This window comes from Capricornis sumatraensis, chromosome 4, assembly GCF_032405125.1.
Source record: "Capricornis sumatraensis isolate serow.1 chromosome 4, serow.2, whole genome shotgun sequence".
Taxonomy (NCBI): Eukaryota; Metazoa; Chordata; class Mammalia; order Artiodactyla; family Bovidae; genus Capricornis; species Capricornis sumatraensis.
In genome coordinates, this window is record NC_091072.1 from 134,117,315 (window position 1) to 134,135,868 (window position 18,554).

An 18,554-nucleotide genomic window follows, 5' to 3' on the forward strand; every position below is an offset into this window, starting at 1 on the left:
CCCCTGATTATCTTGTTACTGCTACTCACCCTCAGGCCATGCTTACTAAACTAACTAGTGGCCTTCATTAAAAACTGCATCAACACAGTGCAGCTCATGGTACTCAGATCCCAATATGCGGCCCTACCAACGGTCCCCTTAGCAGGAGACAATATAGAGCTGACCTCAGACCCATGATTGGGTCTGTCCTAGATCCTGGAGAAGGGGGGAATGAAGAATCAAAGCTACTCCATTTTGTAAGGTTCCGGGAAAAGAGCCTTTGGAAATCCCCTGACCTCACCCCACCACCTGTGAACCAATCAGAACCCTTGGCCAGCCCAGGAAATTCGAGTCAAGCCCGGGGAAGGAGAACCAATCAGAACTCAACACCTAACCCTTCACCAGAAGGTGACCAATCAGACCCGGAGACTCCCATTTTTTGAATTTTTCGCGCAATAATACCCTATATAAGCAATGTAACCCAGAGCTCAGGGCTCCTCCTTATAGCTGCTGCATCGGTATCGGTGGGAGCCCCAGCTCGAGCTTGGTAATAAAAACTCTCTTGCTTTTGCATCGGAAAAAAAAAAAAAAGAAAGAAAGTCAACGAGCCTAACAAAGAATAGTCCCATTCTTCTTGCCTTAGAAATGCCCTCTAACTGTTCAGTTACACTGGGATCTCAATGAGCCAGCTCCTGAAACTAAAGACACATATTTGGAGTTGTTTTGAGCAGTCTCCATGACAACTCCTAAGATTGCCTGGTCTTCTCAGAAGTCTGTTTTCACACACCCAAAGGAGCACAACCACACCACACATGGACTGCAAAATTTTGTTGTTGTTGTTCAATCACTCATATACAACTTTTTGTGACCCATGGACTGCAACATGCCAGGCATCCCTGTCCTTCACTATCTTCCAGAGCTCAAACTCACGTCCATTGAGTCAGTGATGCCATCCAACCATCTTATCCTCTGTCTGTCTTACCCTTCTCCTCCTGCCTTCAATCTTTCCCAGCATCAGGGGCTTTTCCAATAAGTCAGCTCTTCTAATCAGGTGGGCAAAGAATTGGAGCTTCAGCATCAGTCCTTCCAGTGCATATTCAGGGTTGATATCCTTTAGGACTGACTGGTTTGATCCCCTTGCACTCCAAGAGACTCAAGAGTCTTCTCAAGCACCACAGTTTGAAAGCATCAGTTCTTTAGTGCTCAGCCTTCTTTATGGCCCAGCTCTCACATCTGTACATGACTACTGGAAAAATTTACACTAGCTCCTCATTCAGTGAAGGATCTTTCCCAGATTGCTTTCCTAGTCATTGTGGACTTTCTCCCTGAACATCTTCCAACTCCCTGAAACACCTTCACCTCTACAAACTTATTCTTCATTCTATGCCTTCAACACTAACTATCAAGACCTGGAAAGGACTGGTTTCCTGTTGCACCAATAAATCCCCAGCAGTTCATGAAAGTGCCTGGTGAGGACTCCTTGCTGCCATTTTTCTCCAGCCCATTTCCTCCCACACAACCCAGCCAGACACTCTTCTCCCAAAGAGGATTTGATAACATCCCTGCTCCAAATCATTTAGAAGATTAAGTCTAAATTCATCAGCTGGACATACCAGCCCCAGCCCCCACAACCTGGCATCTAGACCTTATCTACAGCAATTGTTTTTCAGTCTTGACGCCAATTAGAATTGTCTAATTTGCTCATTACACAACCACAAATTCCCCCACCTCTGTTTTTTAGTTCATGCTTGCCAACAATGTCCTCCCACCCTCTCTTTACACTATCAAAGTACAGTTGATCCTCATGATCTGCGGTAGTATATTCTCCAAAATCAACATGAATAATGAATTATCAAATCCTGAACCACTGCTCTTAGAAGAAATACTGGATTATGTTCCTGTGAGCCTCAAGTCGCAACATTTTTGTCATCTCATTAATACTTGACCTTGTGTGATGTGTGTTTCTGCTAAAAGATACATCAGTGAATCTACATTGCTGATTCATCAGCATGGAACTCACAGCTAACAACACTAGGTAACTCCTGCCTGAATGAAGCTAAAACACACGCATACATTTTCCATGAGCTAGATCACAACCTTCTTGCGTTCAGGAACACCAGATAGCACTTCAACACCGTGCTTGAGGGCCATTTTAAACAGCAAAATCACCAACGAAAATGTGAAAAACATGGCACTAACCAGCGAAAAGGACACTTGATTATGGTCTGAGAGCTGAAGCAAGAAGGCAGAGCTTTGCCTTGTCTGACCTTAGCTGGGAACATGCATGCATGGGGTGTCGGGGTGGGGGGTGCCAGTCAGATCTTTCCCTACTCTGTCCATGCCCGGGAGTGGCCGCAGAATACCACGAGTACCGATTTGGGGATAGCAAAGTTAAGTAGGCAAATTCTCAAACGCAGAATCAAAGAAAACTGAGGATTGGGGCTTCCCTGGTGGCTCAGTGGCAAAGAAGACACCTGACAACGCAGGAGACACGTTCAATCTCTGATCCAGGAAGATCTCACTTGCTGCAGAGCAACCAAGCCAGTGCACCACAACTGCTGGGTCTGCGCTCTAGAGCCCCGGAGCCGCGACTACGGAAGCCTGTGTGCCCTAAAGCCTGTGCTCTGCAACAGGAGAAGCCACTGCAATGAGAAACCTATGCCCCCCGCTAGAGAAAAGCCCACATAGCAGTGAAGACCCAGGAAAGCCAAAAATTTAAAAAAAAAAAAAAAGGAAAGAAATGAGAATTTGCTGTATTACTTTTGCATCAAGGAAGCCACAGAGTGGTGAATGCTCCGGGACTTGAAGTGGAAAACCAAGGTGTAAGGACTCCTTTCTTACCTGTTTACAAATTAACCAGAACTTCATTTCTCTAGGCCTCAGTATCTTCAGCTTTAAAATGGCAGCAATAACATGACACTCAAGTAAGGGATGATGTATGTAAAACCCACCTGTTGCCATAAAGCACTATATAAATAAGAGGAGGTCGGGTGGGCCCATCTTCCACAACAACTTTCCTGAAGATTCTAGACTGTCCTATCTCTGTCCACCCTGAATTCAGAGCACTTATTATTTCTTTTCCATTTTTAAAGTCCTTATTAAAATTTGTTACAATACTGTTTCTGTTTAACGTTTTGGTTTTTTGACCTGGAAGCATTGTGGGACCTTAACTCCCCAACCAGGGATCCAACCTGCACTCCCCTGCACTGGAAGGTGAAGTGTTAACTGCTGAACGACCAGGGAAGTCCTCAGCGCACTCTTTGTTTAAAATGCACACTTCTCATTTGACATGGCCATTTTTAGTTTTACACTTCCCCGATTCATTTGATTATTTACCTTCTGACTTTTCAACTAGAAGATAAGCTCCTTGAGGGCAAAGAACTCTTGGGTGCTTCTCTGTCTCACTCACTCACACATGGAGCAAGTCTATTCATAAATGGCTGTAGGAGTGCAAGGCCCACCTAACTCATCCACAGACTTCTGGCAGGACCCCGAGAGCAGGAGTGCAAGGTTCCCTATCAGCAGACATCCCTTAGGATGCCAGGTTAGGGCTCTTGGCATCTGGCTGCCAGCAGTCGGACCAGCAAACTTGAGGCCTGTTTGCCAAAGAGCTTATCTTGCCCTGTAGATAAACCATTTGGCGCTAAACCAAAGGCACTCACAGACAAGTTAAGAAAGTTCAGTGGACTTGCTGATAATTTCTATGCTTCCATTTTTTTGACAGAGACCAGCCACAAGCATGCTAACCTTGAAAGAGCAAATCTTGCCCTAGAACACATGATCTGGAAAAACTAAGTGAGATTTTTTTTGCCCCCATGAAATAGCTCTGCAGGGTTTGGGTTGTTTTTTGTTGTTTTTTGTTTTTTTTTTTTTTCACATTTTCGAGGTTTATAAAACTGTCTCTGATTTAGATTGATGTCTGGGTGTGAATGAGGACCCAGTCCGCAAACATCCTGATGCTCTCCCCTTTGCTAATAACCTGAGCTATCCATTTCCAGTCCCCATTCACAGCAGCCCACAGCATCACGTGATTCCATGATGGGATTAACTGAGGAGAGAAGAAAGGGCGATAAGGTGATGCTCAAAAGAAAGCGGTCTGCCCGGGTAACAGCAGAGAATCGTATCACACGGATAGCCCATGACGTGCTCTTGGCTGTTGGTCTAGCCTTCGACTTTCTTAGTGATTTATTCAAGGGACTCTGCTTTGTTTCACTTGCAAACTATTTTAACATTGCTGTGGGTAAACAGAGTGTCACCAGATTTCCCGTCTTTCCTGGGTCATTTTTCCTGGTTATATAAATGTTTGTCTTAATCCTACTTCTTCCTCTGCACTTTTCAAAACGTTTTCCTATGCTTCCAGTTCTGCACAGGGTCAGTGTGCTAATTACCCAACAAGATGGAGAGGAAGGAGGCCAAAGATCTAGGCTACAGGTCTTCAGGCAACACCATAGGGTTTCTTTCTTTCTTTCTTTCTTTTTTAAATAGCATTCAGAGTTATCCATCCAGGCACACTTCACCCTCACGTGTTGTTTCAAATTATTAGCTCACAGCTCCAAACGGGCTCAGAGCAGAAAACTCCAGGTCAAGGATCCAATAATGGCTGCTTCTGCTTTTGTGGCTTTCGGAAGTGAAAAACACTAAAATCAGGGATGCTGATTTAGCAGCATGTTTCTTTCGGCTCCAGACTTGGGTATTAAGGGAAGAAGTCTAGGTTAAATGTGAATGCTCCAGAGTTTTCCCACCATCCCAACTGTGTTGTATTTGGCAAATGATTTTCTGGAAGAGGAACAACATGTTAAGCTCTGGCCATGACACAGTTTGTGATAAGCTTAACTGAATTCAAGAAGGAATGAATCTATGCCAACTGTCCTGACACTCTTACAATTTCTCATGCACGCAGGAGCAGGGTGGGGGAAATCTCAGACAAAGCTTGAATATTTCAAAAGTGATTTGATATATAAACCATATTAATTAATCCTGATGCTATTCTGAAGTGGCCTGAAAATTATAAACAATCCTCTGCTCACATCCACAGAGAAATATTTAGACTAAAAAATTAATGGTTGAAACAGGATAAAAATATGCCACTAAGTTTTTTTAATACTTCCTATTTAACTCCAAAGTGAACAGAAAAAAATAGACCTTTTCTTTTTGCTTTAAGCTAACAGTTGAAATAATCACAGATATTAATTTTTCTCTTTATGAGAACTGCTTATATTTTTCTAAGACTCACCATCAAAACAGTATTTCTGTTGACACTGCTTAATGGTAGAGGTGAAAAATTCTGTTCCCTAAAATCTAGCAGCTTCCATGGATTTCCCTGACAGTCCAGTGGATAAGACTCCACGTTTCCAATGCAGGGGTGCACAGATTTGATCCCTGGTGGAGGAACTAAGATCCCATAGGCCACTTGATCAGAAAAAAGGAAAAAAAATTAGCAGCTTCCAATGTTTACATAACTAAGCCCAGCATACCTCTTGCTAAGGGGACTAGCTGTGAGGAGATAATTTATTCATGAGCAATCAGCCTGTGCATTCCATTTTATCTACAACAAGACTGACCACAGAGCTAAAGTTTAGTACATGACTGAAAGAGAAAATACCTAGAGAAGATTTCTGGGGCCATAGCAATGACATTTCAAATGGTTTTATTTTTAGACCTCTGAGGTGAAGCCAAGTATCAGGAGAATGGCACAGGCCAACCTACATAAATGAAATGACTGTGTTCTTTTCATTGAGGACTATAGTCAACAGCATTCACTGCAGAACAAAGGAACACTCTTAGATGTAGGTAAGTAGACAGATGCCAACTCAAGTAGGACTTAGGTGTAAGAAAGGTGTTTGCTCATCCTTTGCTCTGTGTCTAATGCCCAGTGTCTTCAGAGTGATATTAGAAGGCAGGCAGGGAAAGTTAACGTGAGGGCAGAATGCCTTTTAGAGTCAGATAAAAATCATGAATTTGTTTCCTGCAAGAAGGATGATATGCACAATCTGGCAAATGTGCAGAAAATTTCTGAGCTTTGTGAAACTCACTGACAAAATTGTAACAATTTATGGACTACATACTAAGAATCCCAGAAAAAAAGGTATTTTCCCCCATAAGAAGCAAATGTTATTGAATGAATTAATTTCAAACAATTTGAATCACTGGCACTCATTCATTTACTGTCTTTTAATATTTAAATTCTTATTCAGTACCCATCCTCAACCGAAGTTAGTTAGTGTTAGTCATTCAATCATGTCCAACTCTTCGCAATCCCATGGGCTGTAGCCAGCCAGGCTCCTCTGCCCATGGAATTCTCTAGGCAAGCATATTGGAGTGGGTAACCTTTCCCTTCTCCAGGGGATCTTCCCAATCCAGGGATCAAACCCAGGTCTCTGGCACTGCAGGCAGATTCTTTACCATCTGAGCCACCAGGGAAGCCCATACCCTCAACCAAAGTGCTGTGCAAATGCTGCATAGCCTTGGTAATCTCAGCAGAACCTGGCCACTCAGAAGTGAGTTTGGATAAAAGGCAGCATTTCTCTTTATAGTAGTACTATTACTGCAATCAAAGAGTTTTGGTCTTTATTGCTGTTCTGTTCACGTTTAACTTTTTATATTTCCTTTTAAAAGAGAGATGTATGTAAGCCCAGAAAACATGTCAACTTGTATTTACACGATTTGGGGTAAAGGTCTGCAAAAACCTCCTAGAGAGAACATCATTATTAGTCACTATTCCAAAGCATGGCTCTACCTGTATACACTACTGCCCCCAGCTATGTGACAGGGCCCAAGGGCGACGTCAGGAAGATGCCTCCTGAGCTCAACTTAGGGGGAACAGAAACCAGCCTTCCACTGCTGTGATGCAGGCAGCTCCAGAGAGCAGTGCCCCTAAATGGAGGGACTGAAACAGTTGCTGGATGCCAGCAAAGTAGGAAACACAACCTTAACACTTAGATCAACCCTCGAGCTGAGACTCTCCAAGTCTCCTTCAGCTATTTCTACTACCTTGCCTTTGGAACCTAAATTCTCAGATAAAAAGGCACTCTTGAGGTAGGCAGGTTTGAGGCCTGCCTTCATCTGTTACTTCCTAGTTTTGGAACTACAGATTGAGCCAGTAATATTTTAAAAGCTAATAGAGTCTCTACTGTTATTCCCTGGTGGCTCAGATGGTAAAGAACCTACTTGCAGTGCAGGAGACCCAGGTTCAATTCCTGGGTCGGGAAGATCCCCTGGAGAAGGGAATGGCTACCCACTCCAGTTTTCTTGCCTGGAGAATTCTATAGACAGAGGAGCCTGAAGGGCTATGGTCCATAGGGTCGCAGAGTCAGACATGACTGAAGTGACTTAGCACAAAGTCTCTACCATGGAGGTTCTCTTGAAGACTAAATGAGATTGTTTTCTAAAGGATTTAGTGTGGTGCTACACAAAGAGAAACATTATAAAATGTTAATTCTTTTTATTACCATACAATACCCACCCTGACCCTTGCAACTTCTGAAAGTTAGTTGAGTCTGGCTCCAAAAGAGCAAAACTTGTTCTTCAAAGTCACACAAGTTAAAATACTGGAGATCCTGAATTGTAAAGAAGGTCTTCTGGTCCCTTGTCAATAAGAGCTCTAAAATACAGCCCAGGTGCATATAAACATGGATCCAGATGAAGTGGGCTAAACACTGTGTGCTCACATTCACTCATGTCTGACTATTAGTGATTCCACGGACTGTGGCCCGCCAGGCTCCTCTGTCCATGGTGTTTGCCAGGCAAGAATACTGGAGTGGGTTGCCATTTCCTTCTCCAGGGGATCTTCTGGACCCAGGGATCAAATCTGCATCTCCTGTGTCTCCTGCATTGGCAGGTAGATACCTGACCACTGAGCCACCTGGAAAATCTACTATGGTAATAAACAAGACAGGATCCATCCTACAAAAGATAGAAGAGTCCATTGAGAGAATTGTCCAACATGTTCATATTTACGTATTCCAGCTGATTTTTCAGCAGTAAAAACAAACCTAGGAGTCGAGTCAGCAATGACTTTCAATTTTTTTAAAAAATGGCACAATCTAGGTATCAAGGTACAGTAAAAACATCTACAGTCAGAACAGCAGGACAGAATTACTTTAGCACTTGTATGCAGTAAGATTTGGAATAAAACCCTTAACATTCTCTAAATTATAGTTCTTCTCATATGGAGAGTGAAAGTGATAATCTCCCTCTCACAGAATTGCTGTGAGGATTCAATTAAGCAACCTGGCAAAAACTTTACCATCACACACATCATTATCTAAACTAGGACATTTCTGAAAGGATGAGAAGGCACTATTAAAAATTATACTATGGCAAGGGGCAAAAACCTGGATATCTGACCGCACTCTTCATCACACATATGGCACATACCCGACACACAGATGGCACTCAATACATATCAGTTCTTTTATTTGTTCCTGAGCCTTGAAGAATTTCTGACAGAGGAAAGGGGCAGGGGAAATATATAACAAACAGAGGGAACTCCGCGAGCAAAGGAATATTTCAATGTAAAAGCCTGTGAAAATGTCATCTTGTTCATGTTGTTGTTCAATTGCTAATTGTGTCCAACCCTTTGTGACCCCACGGACAGCAGCACACTAGGCTTCTCTGTCCTCCACTATCTCCCAGAATTTTCTCAAATTCATGTCCATTGAGTCGGTGATGCCATCCCACCATCTAATCCTCTGTCACCCTCTTCTCCTGCCTTCAGTCTTTCCCAGCATCCAGGTCTCTTCCAATGAGCTGGCTCTTCCTGTCAGGTGGCTCAAGTATTGGAGCTTCAGTTTCAGCATCAGTTCTTCCAATGACTATTCAGAGTTAATTTCCTTTAGATGGACTGGTTTGATCTCTCTGCAGTCCAAGGGACTCTCAAGAGTCTTCTCTCATATAATCACATAATTATAAACTATCACAGCTGGAAGGAACTGAGATATCATTTAACCCAAACCATTTCAGAGATGAAGAAAATGAACCTCTGAATGGTTAAATGACAGGGACATCTAGTTCCAAACCAAGGACAAGCACCAAGTTTTTCTGACTGCTCACCCAGGGACCTTCCCATGGTCTCATCCCTCATCTCTAAGAAAGGTGTCTCCTAGACCAGAGCTATCATAGAAATGATAGAAAATCTGTAACTTCTCTCAACAGCTTTTCTCAAACTTCTTAAATTCTTGCTGTCTGTGTCCAACCAATTGCACAGCCAACCAGTACTATCTTCAGGGAAGATGAGTACAACTAGCAGTACTCTTGCCAAGGAGAAGGAAGCACGTTTACTTCACTTAGCAATATTTACTGCTCAGTTAAGAAAGAACAAATAGCTTCTTCATCACTTATATAACTTCTTTGGATCTGCATTTTCCTTGGATTTGCCATTCACCATAGATAAGTTTGATGGATCAAATAATTTAGGAATAGGACTCTATAAGTAGTATAGTTCATATAAAGCTCATTCTTCCAATTGATGAAATGGTTCCTGAGCACAGAAGGTATCACTAGGTGTCTGCACAGCATGAATGAACTAACTGGCACACACTCCCATAGCTAATAATGGAAGGAAGTATCCCCAGGTGACTCTAGTGGTAAAAAATCAGCCTGCCCATGCAGGAGATGCAAGAGACACCTCCTCTGGGTTGAGAAGAACCCCTGAAGGAGGAAATGGCAACTCACTCCAATATTCTTGCCTGGGAGAGCCCATGGACAGAGTAGTCTGGTGGTCTACAGTCCATGGGATTGCAAAGAGTTGGACATGACTGAGCACACAGGCACAGAGACAGTGAACAGCAGAACATTTTTTTTTTGGAAAGGCCCTCCAGTTATACTTTCATGACTTCCTCTCAAGATTCCCCCAACCACCAAGACAATTTTCACAGCTCTGAGTGTCATGAACATACAGTGTCCACCTGGAAGAATAAGTTGGATAAAAGAGATCTCCATGCTTGTTTTGTTGTACTGTTGGAACTTTGCCCAACAGTTGCTTCTCTAAAAGCTTTAGAGCCTCTTCTTTTTTTATTTTATTTATTATTTATTTATTTTTTAAATTTTAAAATCTTTAATTCTTACACGTGTTCCCAAATATGAACCCCCCTCCCACCTCCCTCCCCATAACATCTCAGTGGGTCATCCCCATGCACCAACCCCAAGCATGCTGTATCCTGCGTCAGACATGGACTGGCGATTCAATTCTTACATGATAGTATACATGATAGAATGCCATTCTCCAAAATCATCCCACCCTCTCCCTCTCCCTCTGAGTCCAAAAGTCCGTTATACACAGCTGTGTCTTTTTTCCTGTCTTGCATACAGGGTCGTCATTGCCATCTTTCTAGATTCCATATATATGTGTTAGTATACTGTATTGGTGTTTTTCTTTCTGGCTTAATTCACTCTGTATAATCGGCTCCAGTTTCATCCATCTCATCAGAACTGATTCAAATGAATTCTTTTTAATGGCTGAGTAATACTCCATTGTATATATGTACCACAGCTTTCTTATCCATTCATCTGCTGATGGACATCTAGGTTGTTTCCATGTCCTGGCTATTATAAACAGTGCTGCGATGAACATTGGGGTACACGTGTCTCTTTCAATTCTGGTTTCCTCGGTGTGTATGCCCAGCAGTGGGATTGCTGGGTCATAAGGTAGTTCTATTTGCAATTTTTTAAGGAATCTCCACACTGTTCTCCATAGTGAGAGTTCATTACTCTGTCCTCTTGAGATACCACGGCATTTGAATTCACCCGTTAGAGTTCTTAGCCACGTTCTCTGTTGTAATTTGTTGCCTCCCTCTGCTCAAAAGACTGCTATCCAGAGAGATGCCTGAGGTTTCATAGTGCTCTGTAGACTCAGTGACATCCTGGCACATAGTAGGAGCTCAAATAATCACTCATTGCATGAATTACTTGTGGCACCCAGGGAACAATATATTAATAAAGAGCACTATTCAGGAACCATTTTTAGGACAAAGGAAATGGTCTATGTAAAAGTATTATATGTTCTTTGAAAGAAAGGAACTGTAAAACTACAAGGCATTACTCTCCGTTATTGTATGGCAAACCGCTACAGTGCTCTCCTTAAATGGTACTTGGTGGCCTGGAAAGCTAATGTCTCTCATTAAATGCTGACTCCCTGAGAGTCACTTATGTAACTGGAAGCACTTGAGCGATTTTGTTTCAAGAAGTCATTTTGTCTTGAAAAGTGCTGCACACAGGAATTTTTTATGTTACCTAGCTCATTATTTGTAGCATTATGAAAATGATTTTAAAAAAACTAAAAAAAAAGTTAAACTCTAACTTGAAGAAATATTTAGGATCTCAAATCCTGTTAGAGGTGTGATATTAAAAAAAAAAAAAAAAGATGTACTTCTGCTATATTTAAAATGAATAACCAACAAGGTCCTACTGTATAGCATAGGGAACTCTGCTCAATGTTATGTGGCAGCTCGGATGGGAGCGGGGTTTAGGGGACAATGGATACATGTGTATGTATGGCTGAGTCCCTTCATTGTTCACCTGAAACTGTCACAACACTGTTAATCAACTATACTCTAATACAAAATAAAAAGGTTATTTTTTTTAATGTACTTAAATAGGCTTTCATAAATGTACTTTTTGGCTTAAAGAAGGGGACAAGTACCCCAAGATGATGTGTTCAAAGAAAACAGTATGATGTAGTCATATGAGTTTAAATTTCACCTCACATGATTTTTCAGAGAGTAAAAAAGGCTTTCAGATTCAGTGAAACAACTGCTGGATTTTATGTCCTACAGCTATTTTATTTTCTTTATGACCAGATCAAATGGAAATAGTAATTCATCTGCTGGCCTACTGATACTTATTTTTTTTCCAATCCTTCACAAGCATGTTGTGCAAAAACAAATAGCAAGCACACTTCCCTGCACTATGAGTGGAGGTTTAAATCCAAAAATCTGTTCCTAGGCCTGCCAAATGTAGTCACTGACTTCACAAGTTAATACAAAGATTGTAACGTCCATCTGCAATATCACCACCACCCTCAAGAAAGAAAAATAAAGCCACAACATTTCAATCTGTTGATCAAGTTACCACAAATTAATTCATTTATCATTAAATGCATTCATTCCAAACTGTTTCTCAGTGTTATATGAATTCCAAATGCACTTTTTGAGATGTCCAGACTGAATTATAAACATTTAAGCCCCTTACTCATATATTACTGATTCCTTACTAAAGAGCTACCTCAAGGAGAAATAGTGTATGACATTCTTTATATGCAAAATCTTAAAAGTCATGACACAAATGAACTTATTTAAAAAAACAGAACCACACAGATTTAGAGAAGGAACTTCTAGTTACCAGGGGGGAAGAATGGGGAGAGGGGATAGTTAGGGAGTTTGGGGATCGATAAGCACACATTTCTATATTTAACATGGATAACCAACAAGGACCTACTGTATAGCACATGGAACTCTGCCCAATGTCATGGGGCAGCCTGGATGGGAGGGAAGTTTGGTGGGAAAATGGATACATGTATATCTAAGGGCTGAGTCCCTTTGCTATCCACCTAAAACTATCACAACACTGTTAATCACTGTTATTGGAGTGATGCTCCAATAAAAAAATTTAAAGTTTTAAAAAAGAGAGACCTACTTCAGCATCTCCCCTACATGACAACTTCCAATAGATATTTTCACAAGCATTTCTTGAGCCCCTCTCACATGAAATAGGGCTACAAAGTGCTACAGCAGCTGTAAAACTTAATTTTTGCCTCAACAAATTTTGTTATCATTGTGCACCTTAAAGAAATGTGAGGACTTCCCTGGTGGCCCAGTGGCTAAGACTCCGTACTCCCAATGCAGGTGGCCGGGGTTCAATTCCTGGTCAGGGAACTAGATCCTAAAGGCTACAACTAAGACCTGGTGCAGCCAAAAAAATAAAAATAAAAAAGAAACGTGGGCAAGGGAAGTCAAAATATTTAAACTTATTTGTCCTAAGAAAAATGTATCTTTCACTTTGTTACCATATTTAAGATATGTTTAGCCTCCACACTGATGACACTATGAATTTATTTTTTTCTTTTTCTTTCCACTGGTTCAGTGATTATCATAGGAATACAACTCCAGTAACCTTTGGCACACAGACACACAATGAGGGCTGCTACAGCACACTGAGATTTGATACAAACATGTTCAGGCCGGAGAATGTGCGTCATATTCTACTGGCTGGAGAGAGAGATTTTGCTTTTCAAGCTCTTAATCTTTATACTTAATTGAATAAACATTAGGACACACCCAGCACGTGCCCAATATATTATATTAAGCAATGCAGATACAAAAATGAATATGTCCCCTGCCCTCAAGAAAACAGTCATCAGAAGGCTTATAAATCATAACAGTCTAGAAAAGCTTGCAAAGGCCAAATTTCATGCATTTGTTTATTTTTGTTTAAGTCTTAATAGAATGTTTCAATGTTGCTTCTGTTGTTTATGTTCTGATTTTTTGGCCTCCAGGCATATGGGATCTTAACTCCCAGAACAGGGATCCAACCCGCTACATTGGAAGCAAAGTCTTAACCACTGGACCACCAGGGAAGTCCCCAAGCATTTTCACACTTCTTTTGTTTTTCAGAGCGTGGTTTACTTGATCACCTCAAAAATCACCACATGAACCTATTTGCAGGGCGGCAATGGAGACACAGACAGAAAACAGACTTGTGAACACAGAGGGGCAGGAGAGGGTGGGACAAATTGAGAGAGCAGCATGGAAACATATACATAGCCATATGTTAAATAGATAGCCAGTGGAAATTTGCTGTATGATGCAGGGAGCTCGAACTGGTACTCTGTGACAACCTAGAGGTGTGAGATGGGGTGGGAGGTGGGAGGGAGGCTCAAGAGGAAGGAAAAATATGTAGACTTATGGCTGATTCATGTTGCTATACGGCAGAAACCATCTCAATGTTGTAACGCAGTTATCCTCCAATTAAAAATAACTTTTTAGAAAAGAATCATCACAGACTCACTCCTCTCCTTTTACCCTAATGTGCAAACACAATGCAAGCCCCACCTTCTGAATTCCTCTACCACTGCCACAGCTCAGACAGGCTTCTCTTTCTTTTTACTTTTGATGCCTGGAATGCCATGATAATTTCCACACTTATCAGAAATGTGTTCATAGGAAAAGACAGAAACCTAACTCAATCTAGCCTAAACCAAAAACAAAAGTCAAACATAATAATGAGGGGGGAGGTAATTTTCAGAAAAGAAGGAATGTGGGAGTGGCTCATAAGAATAACTGTGGGACCCAGTACAGGAACAATAGGACTCTTAGAAACTAGAAACCAGGATCCCTTGCCTGCTAATATTCTCTCCACCTGTCATCTCTGTTTCACTCTGTGCTGTGGACTTCCTCTGTCCTACTCAAGTGGGTCTACTCAGGCACCAGGGAACACAGCTGTACTGAGCTGAACAGTACCCCACCACCATTCACCCCACAAAATCCACATCCACCTGGAACCTGTGAATGTGACCTTAGCTGGAAATAGCGTCCCTGTGGATGGAGTCAAGTTAAGGTGAGATCACACTGGACTGTGCATGTGCTTAGCTGTGTCTGACTCTCTGCAGCTCCATGGACTGTAACCCACCAGGCTCCTCTGTCCATGGGATTCTCCTGGAGTCAAGAATACTGGGGTGGGTTTCCATTTCCTACTCCAGGGCATCGTCCTGACTCAGGGATCGAACTCGCGTGTCTTGCATCTCCTGCACGGGCATCTGGGTTCTTCACCACTAGCACAACCTGGGAAGCGCACTGGATTAGGGTGGGCCTTAATTCAATGACCGATGTCCTTATACGAAAGGGGAAATTCGGGCAGAGAGACCCACAGTGAGAAGACCACCATGGGAGGGCGGAGGCAGCGGTGGAGTGCTGCAGCCACACCCTGAGGAAAGCCCAAGACCGCCTGATCCACAAGGCAGGACCCGGCCCTAGAGGCTTCAGAGAGAGCGAAGCCCTGCTGGCAGCCTGACTTTGGACTTCCAGGGCTATGAAGACTCACAGTTTAAACAGAAAAACAAGGTCTTACTGTATAGCACAGGAAACTATACCCAATATCTTAAAATAACCTATAATGGAACACACACACACGTGTGTGTGTGTGTGTGTGTGTGTGTGTGTGTGTGTACTGGAATACTGGAGTGGGTTGCCATTTAAGGAAATGGCAACCCACTCCAGTATTCTTGCTGGAGAATTCCATGCACAGAGGAGCCTGGTGGGCTATAGTCCATGGAGTCACAGAGTTAGACATGACTGAAGCGACTTAGTACACAGCACATATATAATTGAACCACTTTACTGTACACTTGAAACTAACACAACATTGTAAATCAACTATATTACAATAAAGTTTAACCCAGTTTGTGGGACTCTTCTGGCAACCCTGGGAAGCTAACATAATGGTCAACAGCATTCTCAAACCTCACTTCTGTTTGGGAACCCTAAAAGAAAAAATGCTGTGTCTTCCATAGTGTATTTAAAATCCAAGCCCCAGAATTGGACAGATTCTTGAGTCAGATGCCTATTCTTGTACATATTAAAGTGCTGATCTGTCCATGGAGGATGTAACGCCACCACTGTCCACACACGGGAAATGCATGCATCTCTCTGATCCAAGAGAAGAAAGGATGGTGAACGCAAGTTTGACCAAAAGCATATGGAGCGTGAAAGGAGAAAATCTCAGACAAGAACACAAAAATATGAAAATGGTGAGGAAGTGATGTCAAGCACGCAAACTGACATCAACTATCTTCTTTAATCTCACCTTCTCCTGCCATTAATCCATTCTCCAAATTGTTGCTAGACTAGTCTTCTCCAAAGATATTGCTCAAAATTCTTTATCAGCTGCGTTTAGTTTTCAGAGTAATGCCAAAAAGTAACAGCTGACAGGAAACCCAAACAAACTTTTTTGGCCAACCAAGATCTCATCTTGACCCGCCTCCTGAATCACTCCTGACACTCACTGCACCTCCAGCCAGACCAAACCTCTTACAGCTCCCTCAGCACTTAAGTATGTTTACACCCGATCCCTGGGCTATTCCTTGGAACGCTCTTTCTAGTGATACTTTTCTCCATTTTGTTAATTTCTATTCATCACTTCACTTCACATTCATCCTTCAGGATTACATTTAAATATCAGCAGTGATGTCCTTTTATACACATTACCTTACCTCTGAAGCTTCAGAGCTCTCCTCTTCAATGTAAGGGCTGGCTATTTTTCATTTCCAAGAGAAATCTCTTCAAATCACAGTGTGCTTCCTGGGTAACAAGTAAGGCTCTGCTTTCTTTGATGAGGCCAACAGGCCTGACAAAAACAATAGAAATACTCTAAATGACTGCTGGCAAATTGCTGTCTATCCAGCAGTAAAATACATCCTATAAACTGGAAAAAAAAAAAAAAAAAGCACAACATGAGAGTTCTACTTGGGGCAAAATGAGGACTATAGCCTAGGAGACAGCATTTCAGATAGCTCTGACAACTGCTCCAAAGAGGTAGGGAGAGAGGTATTATATATGATTTTAGTGAAAGGTGTATGTGCCCTCAAACACACATTCTGGCAGATATTTGCTACTGGTCACAGGGAGCATATGTCATCATTAATGATTTTATTGCTCTTCTAGATGAGGAGATACAAGAATTGGCCTCATAAAATCTTCTCCTGAAAATATCTAACTGTCTGAAGGCATCTTCTGCCCATTTGCCTCCAGGGCACAGAGTGCCTCATTCCAGACCTCCACCCCTCCACTCCTTTCAGAGTATGTTGTAGGTCAATGACTGCAATGGCTCATGACTTAATCTTTGTAGAGGCAGATAGCAAGTGCCAACTTTTTGTTGACACTCCTAATTCTGATATCCTAGCTTTGCTGTAAGAAATTAAGAAGCTAGGAAGAGTTATTATGCAGTAGATGAAAGAAATCACTTATTTCAAAAATAATAGTGGAAAGAGGAAAGGAAGATGAAATATACCAATGTTTGGAGGGTTATTGTGAAAGACCTGAGTCCCTCTTCAATACATTTCCCTGGTCTCATTCTATCTGGAAATCTCATATCATTTATCCCCTACACAGTATCACAAATACTGGATAAGACAGCAGGGACAGCACATAAGCCAGGGCCATTTATTTATATGTGAGCAGTAATTGTCATGTGTAGACTTGAACTACTTAAGCCCTAGACTCAGATCACTTTGGCTCAAAAGTATGTTCTGCCATTATATAATGAACTGAGGAAATTCACTCAACTTTCTAGAATCTCTAAAGTTCTGTAAAACTGGGATAATAATAGTTCCTCTATCATAGGGGTCATATAGGCTTCTAGTGGCTTAAGGTATACAAACACTTAGAACAGGAGTTGACATATAGTAAGTGTTTGGTAAATGTTTTGATTATACTATCTCCAGTCTTTTAACAAGACCATATGAAATAAAAGGAAACTTCAGGACAGAGAGACAAAGAGCACGAAGCAGACCCCACATAAGAGAGGGGCTGGCAAGGACACAACCTAAATATTCAACAGGTGGGTGGGTAAAGATATGGTGTGTGTGTGTATAATGGAATATTACTCAGCCATAAAAAGGAACAAATAGGGTTATTTGTAGAGACGTGGGTGAACCTAGAGTTTGCCATACAGAGTGACATAAGTCAGAAAGAGAAAAACAAATATCATATATTAATGCATATTATGGAATCTAGAAAAATGGTACTGATGAACCTATCTGCAGGGCAGGAACGGAGATGCAGACATAGGGAAGAGACTTGTGGACACAGAGGGGAAGGGGAGGGTGGGATGAGCTGAGAGGGTGGCACTGACGTATCCACTACAATGTGTAAGAGAGAGAGCCAGCGGGAAGCAGCTGTATAGCAGACGGAGCTCATCTCAGAGCTCCATGACGACCTACAGGGCAAGAAGGGGGTGGGAGGGAGGCTCCCGAGGGAGGGGGCATATGTATACCTGCGGCTGACTCATGGTGATATATGGCAGAAACCAGCACAGCATGGTAAAGCAATTATCCTTCAATTACAAATAAATTTTTTAAGAATAGAGGGAGGGGATATGTATACACCGCTGATTCACATTTCTTTCTGTTGTACAGCAGAAACTAGAACAATATTGTGAAGCAATTGCCTCCAATTAAAAATAATTAAAATAAATAAAAAACAAATAAAAGAGGGCCTGGCAAGATAGCTAACAGAGAAGGACAGAAGAGATGCTGAAGTTGAATTCTGGAGGCATCCTAGCTTTACCAGGGGCTGGTGTTCCCTGGGAAAAGTTGAATAACACAGGACTCAGCTGCTGATTCTGGGGCAGTTGCTGCTCTGCCATGGCCTCTCTCAGACTGGAAGCTCTTGTAGTTGGGACTACAAGTAGGAATCTCATCTTCATTTTTTTTCCTGGCTTCTCCACGCTAACTCCTGGCAGGAAAAAGGGTAACTTTCAGTGGTAGAACCCATTAGGGAAAAAATTTTCCCATAGGTGTGGCAATCACCATGCTCCCCTAGCTCAAAGTGTGAGGGTCTGCCGAACATGTCAAAACTTTGAAAACA